Source organism: Hibiscus syriacus, unplaced genomic scaffold (genome assembly GCF_006381635.1).
Source record: "Hibiscus syriacus cultivar Baekdansim isolate YM2019G1 unplaced genomic scaffold, ASM638163v2 tig00013960_pilon, whole genome shotgun sequence".
Classification (NCBI taxonomy): Eukaryota; Viridiplantae; Streptophyta; class Magnoliopsida; order Malvales; family Malvaceae; genus Hibiscus; species Hibiscus syriacus.
Genome location: NW_024062312.1, coordinates 1,715,974 through 1,732,408, shown reverse-complemented (window position 1 = coordinate 1,732,408; position 16,435 = coordinate 1,715,974). Strand labels below are relative to the sequence as shown.

The 16,435-nt window shown below is 33.9% G+C and overlaps 1 pseudogene; it reads left to right on the top strand.

Annotated features, from left to right (window-relative positions):
* Positions 1-13,280: 13,280 nt before the first annotated feature.
* On the top strand, positions 13,281-16,170 carry LOC120206547 (annotated as a pseudogene).
* Positions 16,171-16,435: the final 265 nt, after the last annotated feature.

Sequence of the window (16,435 nt, the reverse complement as noted above, 5' to 3'; positions counted from 1 at the left end):
ACACAAAATTTTATTTGATTGTTTGATATTTATAAAATATTATTTAGAATTTAAATTTAACATATTAACCAAATAATAATAAATATGTTTTCAACAGTGAAATAAGTATGGACACTTTTATAAAAATGATATATACTTTTTTGAAAGTTATGTAATTTATGTTTCAATTTTTTTAATAGTGTTTCATGTTTTCCACCTACAATATTAATTTAATAATTTCATTTACACAAAAAATTATTTGATTGTTTTGATATTTTATAAAATATTATTTAGATTTTAAATTTAACAATATTAACTAAAGATAATAATAAATATATTTTCACAGTGAAATAAGTATGGACACTTTTATAAAAAGGATAGATAATTTACAATATAACAGGTAAAAATATGACAAAACCAGATTCATTATGACAAAACCGGTAAAATTTACTTGATATGTTAAAAGTATGGACACTTTTATAAAAAGGATAGATACTTACCGATAACCAAAGTTTACCGGTTACCAAATTTTTTAATAGTTTTTCATATTTTCTACCTAAAACATTATTAGTTGTCAACATAATAGGTACCGCTAAACCGAATTTATTAAATACATTTTAATGTATCCGGTAATGCTGTATATTAGCCGTATATTAACCCGCCTTTCCTGAGACAATCCCCAAGTTCTGCGTTTTGCTGTTGGCGGCGTTTTCGTTTTAGAAGGCGTTATTTTCGAAAAATCTTCGGGGATCGGTATATTTATCGATCTAATATTGGTTATATTATATTTTTTGATCTAACATTTGTAGCAGTAAAGTGCGTTCCATGTCTCGCAATATATGTTGATTTGGCACCACGTGGGGTATAGTCCTCATGTACCGTGCTATACGCTGACATGACTTACACGCGAAAATAACGCGGCCCCAGATCCGCGCTGTAGCTGTTTATCTGACAGGTGGGGTATAACGCGGTACAGGGGGCGCGTTATACCTTTAATTACCATCATCCTCCCTATAAATACATCTATCCTCTATTACTTTCATCACACTATATTCTCTCAAATTCTCTCAAATACTCTATCTTTTTAAGGTATATTTTATAATATTTTTAATATTATGTATTTAATTTATTTAAGTATTTTTCTTTATTTAATATTTTACTAATATAATTTTTTTGCATATATATAATAGAAGGCGGTCTACTTCGCTTTGATATAAAATCATATATCTAGACACTTTGCTGATACGGTAACATTTTAACGTTTTAATTTAATTTAAATTATTTGTAATTATTTGTTGATTTATTTAATGCATGATTATTATATTAAGAATTAATTTGTGCAATTATTTAATTTTAGGATAAGGACCGTGTATTAGATCATTTTATTAGGAATTTTAAGTTAGTGATACCTAGCCGTGTCTTTTCGTATTTAGTAGAGGCTGGATTTGGTTACATAGGTAGATATTAGGGTCACTGTAAGATAGAACCAGACCTTATTTCTACCTTAGTAGAGCGGTGGAGGCCGGAGACCCACACATTTCATCTTCCGTGCGGAGAGTGCACGATTACACTTGAGGATGTTGTTATGCACGTAGGGCTTCCGGTGGATGGAGATGGGATATCAGGGATCTCGCAGGGTTCCTGGACTACTTTGTGTCGGGATAATCTAGGACGTGTCCCGGAAAGTTTTATCGGAGGTAGGATACCGTTAAATTGGTTAGATGCCAATTTTCGGGAGTTAAGCGCAGACGCCTCTGAGGATGAAGTTAAGATGTATGCACGGGCATGCATACTGCAGTTGATAGGAGGGTTGCTGATGCCGGACAAATCGCGCAACCTAGTTCACTACATGTGATTGCGACATCTTAGCGACTTTCGTCTGGCCGGATCATTCAGTTGGGGCTCGACAGTTTTGGCTTTGCTGTATAGGGAGATGTGTGGAGCCACTGACTACAGGCGTAATGCTATCGGCGGATGTCTCCTGCTGCTGCTGTCTTGGGCATGGTATCGATTGCCCTTTTTATGTCCCGTTGTGAAGAACCCATTCGTATTTCCACTACTTCTGAGGTAATTATAAAACTGATTTTGTATATTAATAATTTTATACAGCGTATAATAATTTTTTTCCTTAAATAGGTGGTCTACTGATAGGAAAATCATCAGGAGCTACCTGATGATTTAGAAAAATTAGGGTGCTAATCGATCATAAGGCTGGCACACATGTATGAATTTTAATGTTTAAAAATCGATTTTAGATTATAGTTATATAATTAGATTATTATTTTGATAAAAAATTATATAATATTTGTTTTAGTTTGAATTGGTGTCATATTGTACTGATGATGTGAGGGCGGTGATCCCACTTGAGTTAAGGGGCCCATCAGATGTTTGGATGGCGATGGTCTCTCTGATCTGTTATGCGACCGTCGAGTGGCACTCTACTGATCGCGTGCTCCGGCAGTTTGGTTGTTTTCAACTAATTCTGGAAGCACCTCGCAATATGGACGAGTTGCATAGCTTAGATAGACGTGGCAAGACAGATACAGATTGGCTGGTGAGGCATCATGAGTGGGTCGTGTTGTGGGAGGATCGACATCGACTCCTTCCCCGTAGAGAGTCCATTTTTGATGACCTCTTGATGTTTGCTGACGGTTATTATGAGTGGTTCAACAATAACGGGAAACCGTTTCTACTTCCCGAGGATGCACGAGGGCAGACATTTCCGCGACGTCGACAGAGACGTTCACCGACACAACACCATCGTCCCCCGACTCCTGGACGAAGAGCAGGTGCTTCCGGCTCATCCTCAACTGCACCAGCAGGTCCTTCACAGCAGCCACCGTAGCCATTTATGATGCCGCAGCCATATAAGATGCCGCCGTCTTTCCATTACCAGATGTTGTCGCCACCGCCTTCACCTGGTTTATGACCCCGCCGCCACCACCGTCACAGATGACCCCTCCTAGAGGTTATTATGGGTCTATGTTTGTAGATCCGACTTGGGTTCATATGCTGGATATCTGGCGGGTTCAGCCTCATCACCCATGGCCGCAACACAAATACCTCCTGTACAGTTTTCACACTCAACGATGTCTGGGTTTTATGAGTTTTCCCATTTTTCGCAGGCTGGTGGGATAGTCAGTCATACACCTCCAGAGTCCTTATTATATGGAGATGTTTCATCGTCATCAGCTCCTCATCAACCTAATGTACCTGCTCAGGACGACGACGACGACGATGGTGATGATAATGACAACGAGGAGTCAGAACCAGTGATACGAAGAAATCCTCCTCGAGACCGACAACCACCGCCCTGCGGAACACATTCGCGTCGCATGCATCAATAGATTTTTTTATTATATTTGTATTTACTTTATTTTGTTAAATTTGTTGGATTTTTTTTAATGTATTTCAGTTAATTTTGATACGAAAAAAACACCGGTTTCATCTTCTCGAATTTCACCATCATAATAAACAATAGCTGAAAGTCGCGCCATTCTTTGAGTTTAAAAGTGCGGCAATATTATATCTGTAAAAAAAATAACTGAAACAAACCTGATTAAATAAATTATATATGAACGAAAATATAACACATAAATTTTTTACACATCAACGTAAATAATTTAAATAATATAATTTTATATTATTACATGTACCGCAAAACTATTTTGACGTATGCTCCTGTTTTTCAATTTTACAAACACAAAAATTAATTGAAAATAATTAGTATAATATTTTTTCAAATAATCATAATAAACAATAAGTATAATAAAAAAATTATAACAAAATTTATAACGAAAAATCGCACGAATTTCTAAATCAAATATGAGAAAATTACCAGAATTATTACTCGTTGACGGAATTATTGCATTAATTTATAAGTTAGAGGAGGGAGATGTGAGAAACGTAACGGGGAGCGAAGGGTATTTATAACCATATAAGGCGCGGTACCTGCACCGCGCTATATGTAATTATTCAGATAAAGGTACGTGCTAAATATAATTCATACCTAGGTATAGCGCTGAGCAGGGGCATCGCTATACCCCTACGTGGTGTATAGCACGGATCAGGGGCCGTACTATACCCACGTGTAAGCCATGTCAGCGTATAGCGTAGTACAGGGGGACGCTATACCCCACGTGGCGCCAAATCAGCATATAACGCGGGACAGAGAACGTGCTTTACTGCTAAGGGTGTTAGATCGAAAAATATAATCTGACCGGTGTTAGATCAATAAATATACCGATCACCGGTAATTTTTCGGAGAAAAAGTCGTTTTAAAATCTCTTTTCTCTCTCTCCCCTGTTTTAAATTTTGTATGCAAATCCCCTTACCATTATATTTGAGGAAAATTCTACAGTAAATGCCATTTACCGATGTGTACCCCTAACGCGCTGTGCACTATTATATTTATATGTTTTAAAATTTTGAGGGATTTTAAGTTGCAGTTAATCCTTTTAAGATAGACTGTCAACAATAATGGGATTTTAACTGCCGTTCAATTTTTTCAATCAATTTTTTTAAATTTTAAATATTATTTAAATTAAAAAGCTATTTTTAGATAATATTTTAATTATTAATTTAATTAACAATAATTATATAAATTAATAGTGGTTGCAGTGTTTTTCATATTCCCAAAATATTAAGGCGTTTATTTTTTTTTCAACCAATTTGATAGTCATCGATCAACTGCCGACACCGTTCGTCTTCTTACCAACCCCGACGCCCAGGGACGGAGCTCCCTTATGGTTAAGAGTCTTCGATCTCTGTTAAATCTTGTATATTTGATATAATTTTAGTTTAATAATATTTTGGTTCATATAAAAATAAATATTTAAATTTAAAACTATAAAAATTTATTAAATATTTAATCAAGTAATGGACGAATTAAATATACAAATATTTAAATATGTATATTTAATATAATTTTGGTTTAATATAATATTTTGATTAATATTATATAGTAATAATATAAAATTGGGCTTAGGTTATTATTATTATTAAATAAATAAATATTTTGTTTATAATCATGATCAAATAATATGTTTAAAGTAGTAATTTTATCTTATTCTAATTATTTTGATAAAATATGTAAATTTTATTTTTTTTAGATTTTAATAATCAAACATTAAAGACATTGATGTGTCTCAAAGAGGGTTATAGACGGGGAAATGTAACAACTTACCTAATAGAAAGCGCGAATCAAAACCATTATGCAACGTTACATGTCGAACACTTATTCAATTCAAATTTCACAAACGATATCAATTTTGGAAGGTTCAAAAATTCTATGCACAACATAATCATGAAATGGTAAAGCTAGTACAAGTTCCTTATATCAGGTAAGTAAATGATCAATACGTAATTTGTTACTCTTAAAATTATTAACTTATATATGTTGAATGTTCATTTATTCGTTTTCAGGTCTTTTCGGAAAATCGGCAATCATGATAAAATTAATATTAATAGCATGCACAATTCTGAAATTGCTCCGAATAGAATGATGCAGAATTTTGCGAATGAAGTCGATTCTTTTGAAAATATTGGATTCATACAAAAAGATTTGTATAATTATGTGCATAGAATAAAATTTGAAGAAGTGCAAGATGGAAACAATGATGCCGTATATATATGGAAAGCAAAAATCCGATCCTTTTTTCTTTGTGAGTCATACCAGAGATGAACATGAAAACTTAGAAAAATTATTTTGGTGTGATGATGTATCACGTACAGATTATAAATTTTTTTGACAAGTACTTACATTTGATACGACTTACAAGTGCAACACATACAACAAATGCTTTGTAGTTTTAGTTTGTGTCAATCATCATCGAAACACAATGCCATTTGAATGTGCACCGACAGTTAATGAGAAAGAGAATACACATGTGTGGCTCACTGTTTGGTGTTTGGTTTGGGCAAAGACGAACAGTGTTGAGATTGACGAGAAGACGAATGACGGTGGCAATTGATCATCGGCGGCAAAATTGATTGAAAAACAAAAAGAAACGAGTTAATTATTGTTAAATTAAATTAATGATAAAAATATTATCTAAAAACAACTTTTTAATTTAAATAATATTTAAAATTCTAAATTGATTGAAAAACGAAACGGCAGTTAAAAACCAGTCATTGTTAGGGATGGCAACTCAACCCGAATCCGACGGGTTCCGACCCGACTCGACCCGATCGGGTCAGATTTTTTTTAAAAAAATTCGGGTTCGGGTCGGGTTTTTTTTAAAATGTACTGTTCGGGTCGGGTCGGGTTTAGGGTGAAAAAAATCCGACCCGACCCGACCCGAAATATATATATAATTTTATCCTATATATTTAGGGATAATTACAATAATATCCCTCCATATATAATTTTTTTCAATTAAGTCACTGTTTTCATTGAATAAATTTTTTTTTTATTATTATTTCGGGTCGGGTCGGGTCGGGTGAAACCTTAATTTCGCCGGGTCGGGTCGGGTCACGGGTGAAAAACCCTTTCTTCTCGGGTCGGGTCGGGTGGCCCAAAAACCCGACCCGACCCATTGCCATCCCTAGTCATTGTTGACATCCTATCTTAAAAAGGATTAATTCAACTAAAATCCCTCAAAATTTTAAAACATTCAAAAATATGCATGGTTGAATCTAGCGTTAGTGGTACACATCGATAAATGGCATTTACTGTAGACTCATCCTATATTTGATGTGTTTACTTCCGGATATTTTAGATAGTATAATATTATAATTTAGGGTAAAGTACATAAATAATCTTTTAACTATAAGGCGTTGTTTTATTGAGTCTTATGATTATTAAAAGTTATAAAATGGTCACCTGACCATAGGGTGTTGCTTTGTTGAATCTCTCGACTATTAAAAATTATAAAATAGTCATTTTGACTATCCATTGTATTACAAACTCATCCTTTATTTCGTTAAAAAGATTAAAAAAAATTATAGCAGTTGAGCTAGATGTGTGTTAACCTATTGATTGGGATATAATAGTCTTTTGAGATTTTAGGATCATATCATATCACAACTAGCAAGTGAACATTCAACTCAAACAACCACCAATTTTTTTAAAGGAAAAAAATGAGTTTTGAACACAATGAATAGTCGAATGATAATTTTGTAACTTTTAATAGTCATGAGACTCAACAAAGCAATGTCCTATAATTGAGGGATCATTTTATAACTTTTTAGTACCCTATAATCGAGGGATCATTTGTATACTTTACCCTTTAATTTAATATATATATACATATATAAATGATATTTAATTTTTCATAGTATAAAATATACAATTTAAATTAAGATAGAAATATAAAAAAATTATTAACAAATATGTTTTTAATAATTGTACATAAATTATAAATAAATAAATAAATATATATATATATATATATATATATAATTTAAAATATTTTTTAATTTAAAATATTAGTATAATGGGAGACGAATAGGGATGAGCATGAGTCGAGTTTGGGAAGGGTTTTGGCTAACTCGACCTGACCTGAAAATTTTACACCCTCCACCCGACTCGATCCGAAAAATATACACCATCCACCTGACCCAAACCCGACCGAATTTTCGAGATAAAATCCAAACCCATCCGACCCGAAATAATAATAAAAACATTATTTTATTCAATAAAATTAGGAATTTAATTTAAAAATATATATATGGGTATTATTGTAATTATCTCTAATTATATAAGATAAAATTATATTTTTTTGGGTCATATCTTATATTTTTACCCTAAACTCGAACCCCACCCAACCCGAATATCACTTTTAAAAACAACAGACCTGATCTAAACCCGAATTTTTTAAAAAAAATCTGACCCGATCTTATCAGAACCAGTCGGGTTCGTATCCTATGCCTCTCCCTAGAGACGAATCTACATATAATAAGAGGGTTTTTTTCTCTCTTCCAATTTTTTTACATTAAATACTAAATTATTCCTCATTGTCTTAATCTTAGATAATTTTATACATATAATAAGATGTTCATGTTGTCCCACCTTTACGTAGGCTTGAATTTTTCACTTTATTAAAAATACAATACCTTTTAACTTTAAAAAAATATATAGGTAAAAAGGCATAAGAGTCTATTGTACTTTTGAAAAAAAATTAATATGACCCTCAAATTATTTTTCATCCAATGCGATACTCTAACTCAAAAAATCAATCTATTGAAACCTTTTGACCAACATATTTTATTGTTGATAATTATGGTGTTGACGTAACAGTTTATAATGCTGGCATGATGATTTATGGTGACGGATGACATGACAGATGGACTAAATTGATTTTTTTGATATTATTCTAGGACTACATTGATTTTTTTAAGTTCAAATGCTTATTTATCATAAACTATAAAATGATAACTTATAAATTACTTAAAAATTTAAAAAATATATTTAATATATATATATATATATAACATATAGTCATATCATCAATACTTGTATAAAGTATTCTTATTAGATTAGTCGAGATTTAAATATAACTAGGAAAATAATAGTTTTTTTGTTCAATACACACATTTAGTCATAGTTCGAACAATCTAGTCATAATACAAATTTTATAATTCTCAACTAATCCGATCATAATATTTTATATATGTGTTGATGATATGATTATATGTTAATGTATATATCATGTATAATATATGTTTTTAAAAACTCTTTTTGATTTTTTAATAATTTATATTTTAGCATGAACCAACTTACCTTAATGGTTAAAAAATCGTTGTTGTTCTTAGAGGTCACGGCGATTACATGCTATAGTAGCAGGGTGATTGAGCATTCATTGTCAAATGATTGAGAGCATTTAAAATAAATACTACATTATAACCACCTTAACTTAATAAAAATAATTTAAATTTTATCGTTTTATAGCTTTTGATATATATTTAATTTTCTAATTTTTATATTTTGTATCTTTATATTTAATTTTTTTTGAATATTTTTATACAACTGTTAGGTTATGAATAAAAATATTTGAATTATCTAAAATGAATAATAATTTCTTTATCACTAAAATTATCTCTTATTTTTAAAGATTATAGAGAAGTATTTAATATGAAATCCCATAGGCAAACAACATTCTATTAAAACACATAAATCATCATTATTTAATAAATGTTATGTTTTAGCTCTGATTTGATCATCTACTGCTAAAAAATAAATAGTAATATTGACGTGTTAATATAGTTAATATCACATCATCATTGAAAAATTAAAAAATTAACACGTCGATAATTCTATTTATTCTGTGATAACTAAAACGAAATTAAAATAGTTAGATGATTAAAACGGAACGTAAGAAATAAATGGATGACATAATCACTTAATTTACCCTAAATATATTGACTTCGAATGCCATAGCATGTTGCTATTGGTGTAGCAGTTGCCAGAACTTTCACAGGGAAGTCGCACTCTGTTCTGGGCAAAAAGCTCTTCTTTATCAACTGTGAAGCTACTACACTTGGAGCTTTGCATGTCAATAATAGTAACCATTACTGTACATGACACAATCCATATCTTTTTTTCTTTTATTTCTCTAAGAGAAGGTACGATCTCCCTTTTGTTTTCTTCTTCCAAACCTCTTTGATTTGACCAAAGCTCCCATTCCAGTTTTTGCTTCTAAAAAACAGAGTGTCTTACAAAAATGTCCCAAACTAGCAGCAATGGCGGCGGTGCTGCCGGAAGTGGAAGTGGTCAAATCGTTAACCGTGCCGAACTACGCGAGAGGAGAATCACCGTTCATATGACGGGTCAGGTGTGCTTTTTTGCTCTGTTTTTGGTATTATTCTTTTACAAATTCTGGGTTTCTTGTTGTTTTTCTGATCGATCGAGTGTTTAAATTTGCTTGTTTCTATAATTTACATTATGGTTTTTTTCCTAGAAATAGTTTTCGAGAGGCGAAACGCACTGCATTTGGTGTTGGAATCTGATCCTTGAAACCCTTTTCTTTATCCTGCATTTTCCTTCCTTCCTTCCAAGTGTTTGTTTTTGGTTTCCAAACAGAAGCTGGCGAGTTTCATATTGGCTAAAGGTTGTTGAAAAAAATCATGGTCTACTTACTGGCCTAGTATGATGCAAATGCGGGGGGTTTCAGTGATTGCTCATTTCAACAGGGTTTATAGGAGCTAATTTTTTATTAGATCAGCCGTTTAGAATGTTAAAAATCTGTGTTTATTTGTAATATTTGCATGTCAAAAATTAAAAAAAAAGGAAAGAAAAATCATTTACATCTCTGAAGAACCAACACTCTGCATGTTCAAACACAGAAGGTACACTTCGCTTATGTTCATGTTATTGATGTCTTTTAGTAAGTTGAATATAATGATTCTATGTTACCCGGACTCGGGTATAGTGTCGGATATGCCTACCTATCCGGACTAGTATGGTTAGATTTTCCCTAGGTTTTCGATGTATTCGGAGGATCCTTGGAGTTGGAGGTCATACCCCTATGTCTATGAGTCGGACACGAGTGTTGGACATGAGTACTTCAAGTAAAATGAAAAGTTTGAGCAACATCGGAATCACTCATGGATGCTTGTTTTTAGTCTCATTTTACACACACTGCCACCATTTATATCTGTTGGCATGTTCTACAGGGGAAAAGTTCGAGGAACATCGAATTCTTGCTAAAGCATCTTCAAACATCAGCTATAACAGATCAAATTTCCAGGATCAGATCAGATATTAAGTTGTAAATGGATTTAGATTCTGTTCTCTAAAGATCCTTTTATGTTCAAGTACAATAGACTAGACTGTTAATGCTAGAACTGAACTTGCTTTTCGAGTTTGGAGTTTAGGGGGCCAACAATAGCAGTTTCTTCTCAATGATCCTGCTAATCGGATATTCTCGTCATCCTTCGAATAGCTCGGTTTGCATGATCATATTCTAAGTACATTGCAAAAGGCCAAAAACACAGTGTGTTTCTTGCTATACCTTCACAAATGCATCGATTGTTTGTTCGTTCAGTTTTTCCTTCAGCATATGCTAACTGTTGTCTGTTGTTGATATTACAATTCAGCATCTGTTGGACATCCCTTAGCACGATGCACGACACTTTTAACCGTTTGTGTTTGTGTAGGATGGGACTCGTTTGACATTTACTATTCGGCACAAGGTCAAGCTAAGCGTGTTGTTTCATAATTACTGTAGAAGGAAGCAATTTGACTATCGGACTGCTCGGTTTTTTCATGAAGGTCGTCGTGTTCTAGGGAAATATTCTGCTGCTCAGGTAACATTTCTTCTTATTTTCCATTCTTCCAATCTGTTAAATGGCTATAAATGGAGCATTCTTTCAAGAAAAAAAGAGTTCACCGAGACTGATAATCATATATTCCTTTGGAATTTTACCTTGATGGCGCAAAGCTATGTTCTTGGACTCGTATGTAAGTGTCGGACATGGCTGTATACGTTCGACACTTATGTAGTCAAATGTGCAGGGCAACCCTGCAGTCCTAAGATTTCAGCAGAATGATATCGATATCAAACCGTTTTAGGAACTGTAATACGTCTTAACTATACCTATATTTGATATTTACACTCGAATTCGAATGACATAGAAGTGAATAACATGTTCGATGTCGAACTGATTCGAGTTTAGCTCTTTCCACCCTGAACTATCCGCATGCTTATATCCAAAGCTAAATTCCCTTGTAACTGTTTTTTCGCCATTACTTTGCATCTTCTGTTCCTTCACCAACATTCATGCAATTCCAAAGTGGTGATTTCATGGCTTCTAACTGTCAAAAATGTTATTCTCTCAAGCTAAATCTGGAGGACGGAGCTGAAATTAATTGCATGTTTCATCAGACGGGTGGCGGCCGCAACTTCTAGGTCTGCCGGAGACGACGTAACTTTCTCATCGTATTGTTATAGTTAAACCTCTTTAACATATTGATATCGAACCGCAACCGACGATATTTGTGTGGCCATTGTTGTTATCGGTCTCGAACTTGTGTAATCGAAATCTTTTGCTTAATGTTTATGATTTAGGGTTTAGTGTTAAAAATTAAGTCGATATTGATTGGATAACGGATTTTTTTTACGGACGCCGATTGTTCGATCTTAAATTAATAACGGAATAAAATGATAGACATCGAAGAATCCATAACAAATCCATACGCTAAATTTTCAATTTGCGTTTACAAAATGTGTGCACAGACATTAGATAAGAAAAATTCTAAACAAATACTATCTTGTAAATCACACATTATTTAAAAAACCTTTATTCGAATAAAATATTAGTAATATCTTATTCATTTGAAAATGAAATATAATTAAATTATTAAATTTAAAAAGCATCTATCAATTAATAAATTGATATTTATAATATAATTTATGTAAAAAAACAAAATTTGAATTAGAAAACAAAACTATCTACCAAGAATCATATTAAAAGAAAATAAAAAGTCACGTTATATATAATATTAACAAGAGAGAAAACCAAAATTTAGCATATAATTAACCAATATTGATACATATAATTAATATTAAATATTTTAACAATATTATCTTGAATAAGTATATAATAATAATAGAAGTACAATAATAACAACATAAAATTATAGTAAAATAAATAAAATTTAACGTAAAAAATTCTTTTTTAAAAAACATAGACAAAAAAAAAATCTATTATATCCAAAAATAGTAAAAGAGATTACGTTTAAGCATGATATAATATAATTTAAGCATGATATTGCTTTATTAAGTGCTTAGACTATTAAAAGTTATAAAATGGTCTCCTGACTATTCATTATGTTCTAAAATCATCATTTTATGTTTAAAAAATGATAGTATTCTGAGCTGAACATTAAATTGCTAACTATGATATGATAGGAATCCCAAGCGACTATCATATCTCAGTCATCATGTTAACGTCCAGCTTAAATAACCGCTAATTTTTAATGATAAAAGACAAGTCTGGAACATAATGAATAGTCGAGTGACCATTTTGTAACTTTTAATAGTCGAGGGACTTGAAAAAGTAATATTCTACTGTCAGAGGATTATTTTATATATTTTAATAATCGATGAACTTAATAAAGCAATACTCTATAGTCGGGGGACCATTTATGTACTTTACCCTGTATTAATTTAAATGCTTGCAATTAAACCCAAGGCTCACGGGCGTAGGGATGGTGAAATAATATCGAGTCCTTCCCCCATTAGAAGCATTGCTAGCAATTTGAAGTTTAATCCAAATCAAAATCTCAGAATCATGGTTTCCGTCGGTTATATATATATATATATATATGTGTGTGTGTGTGTGTGTGTGTCTTCGTTTCTCTCTGTCTGATTTTTGCTTTAAATCCTTTGTTATATTCTGATAGTCATCTTCTTTCTCCATGCAAGAGAAAACCCAGTGATGGTTTTGGCTATGGAGTCTTCAAGCAAGATACTATCATATTGTTTGATTCTGCTAAGCTTTATACTTGTTGCGGTTAATGGGCAATTCCCAAAAACCCTTGAAGGACCCTTCGAGCCCATGACTGTGCCTGTAGATTACGCCATTGTTGGTAAAGTTACTAGCTTGCCCGTTAACAAGAGTCCTCTGTTAAGGCCAAAGATTGGGTTTCAGCCAGAGCAAATTTCACTCTCTTTCTTCAAACTTGAGCTCGGTTTGGGTTTCATGGATCGCAGGTAGTAACTCAGTTGATGCATTCTTCTATGATTGTGATCTTCAATTTTTACAAACATGTAACGGTCGTGTTTTTGTTTGCGTTACGTTCATAACTGCCGCTGTTCTGACGGTGGATGCTATGTAAATCCCTGGATTCGTGCTTAAGGAGCTCGATTCGATTGCCCCCTTTGTCTTTTGCAGGTTTGCTTATGGCATTTGCTTGTTTATGAACTATAAAATTTTCAGGGGAATTTCAAATTGGTGATAATGTAGAACCATCGGATCCTCAAAGGGTAGACGGTGTTGTTCGATACGAGTCTACGGATCGGATCGGAATAATCGAGCTATAGGCACTTCATTTATCTACAGCCAACAATATCCTAATGGACGACTAGAAAACTACACTTCTGGGATCATACACCGTGTTCTTATCGCAGGTATATATATATGCATTGTACATTCTTATTGATACTGGAACAATGCACCTTTTTATGCTTTTCATGCGTTTTGTTCGGTTTTCGATCACAAAGTTCATCCGCTATAGTATATTCTGTTTCGTTTATCGGTCGTCGTATTCTTTTGCAGTTTCTGTAGTGCTCCCAGTATCATACTGTGTAATCAGTTGCATATGCATTCAGTTGGATATAAATATAATCTTGAATCTTTTCGGTTAGTTTCGACATTACTATGATCATGTCCTTATGCAGGGCTGGAACCTGATACTCTATGAATATCAATGTGGAGATCCTAATAAAACAATGAATGATGTTCATTATTTTAGAACCATGCCTTCCACACCCGAGGACTATCCGAGCAGAATAGCGGTTGTTGGAGGCCTCGGTCTTACTTATAATACTAGCACAGCGATTAGTCACATGGTCGCCAATCATCCAGATCTTGCTTTATTGGTCGGGGATTTAAGTTTTGCCGACTTATATTGTACCGACGGAGCTTTTTCTAGTTGTCAAAGTTCCTCATGTCCACAAACCCCTCTCCAAGAAACATTGCAGCCTCGTTGGGATCATTGGGGAAGGCGAACCTTCAATATCTTGCTTGATTACCTATTAGTTACTTCACTCTATCCCGTTGAGTTTAAAATTTGAAGGCGGGGTATTTGTTTGCAGGTTTATGCAGATTCTAACAGCCACTGTTCCGACAAATGGTGATAGAAGGGGAGCATGAGATTGAAAAACAAGCTGATAATCAGACATTCACTGCTTATAGTTCTCGATTTGCATCCGCATGCGATGAAAGTGGATCGACATTGTACTACTCTTTCGGTGCTGGCGTAATACATTTCGTGATGCTTGGTGCATATGTTCCCCATGATAAATCATGTAAAGTCATCAACCATTTTTTCTTTATTTTCCCTTGTTATTTTGTACATGGTCTTTTTTCCGTTCATCGATCGTGTTTACTTTCCTAGTACTAAGAGTACCTTGCTCTGTCGATTGCAGCCGGTCAGTATAAATGGCTGGAACGAGACCTGAGTATTGTCAACCGAAGTGTGACGCCATGGTTTATAGCTGCTTGGAGTCCTCCCTGGTACAGTACCTACAAGGAACATTATAGAGAAGCAGAGAGTATGAGTGGAAATGGAAGGATTGCTATATAAACATGGAGTTGATATTGTTTTCAATGGACAAGTGTGTATATATATATATACACGCGCGCGCACAAACACACACTATAGATAAAACCATTGATGTTAATGTTATTTTAATCGGTCTCTTCGAGTTACCAGTTAAAACATACCTTCCCTTATTGATCTGTTTCATGCTATAAATGAACTGAGGCATAATATTCTTGACAATGAACCAGGTCAAACCGAGTATATAACTACACGCTGGATCCGTGTGGTCCGGTTCATATCAGTGTTGGTAGTGGTGGCAACGAAAAGAATTTAGCAGTTGAGCATGCCGATGAACCTGGAAACTGTCCAGTTCCCTCTAACATCACAGATGGATTTAAGGGCAGCTTTTGTGGATTCAATTTTACATCCGACCCGGTATCTGGTAATTTCTGCTGGAACAAACAGCCTGAATATAGTGCTTATAAAGCAAGTAGCTTTGGATATGGGATTCTTGAGGTACACACACTTTCTCTTCCTCTCCCTATCACACACACACTGTTACAAGTGGGTCGGGTATGGATATGTACCCGATAGTCGTATGTTCGATTATTCCCCCCGCTGGAAAAATCCTAAGAAATTGGAGCATCAACATTGAATTGTCGTTTTGTATATTTACTATAAATTCAACCAAGTTGAAACATCTTCAATTTGGTTTTTGATGGGCAGTGTTTTTGTGGCATACAGGTGAAAAGCCAAACTCATGCCTTGTGGATTTGGTACCGTAATCAGGACCGCAACTCGTCCGGTGCCGACATAATTTACATTGAACGACAGCCAGATCGGTGCCCCGGTTCAAGTGAAGGTAAGTAAGCTTTTGATTTAAGATCCATTCCATAGAAAACCGAGGCAGGAGCGATGACTTGCTGCACAAGCAACTTAATATCGGCAAATATTAACCATAGGTTTTTGTGAGAACCATGAAAGGAGAAGCATTCCATACCCGAATTCAAATCCCAACATTTACATTCGACGGTACAACCTCTATAGTATGCCCCTATGTTGCTCCGACTCTTTCTCGGGGCACAGGGGCGTCGCTGAGGGCGTGCAGGGAGGGTGACTGCGCAGGGCCCCAAAAAATAAGAACCCCGAAATCGAGTATATCTATAAGTTATTGCCATTAATAAACATAAAATAGGAGTCCCGAAATTGAGTATATCTATCAGTTGTTGTCATTAAGAAATATAAAAA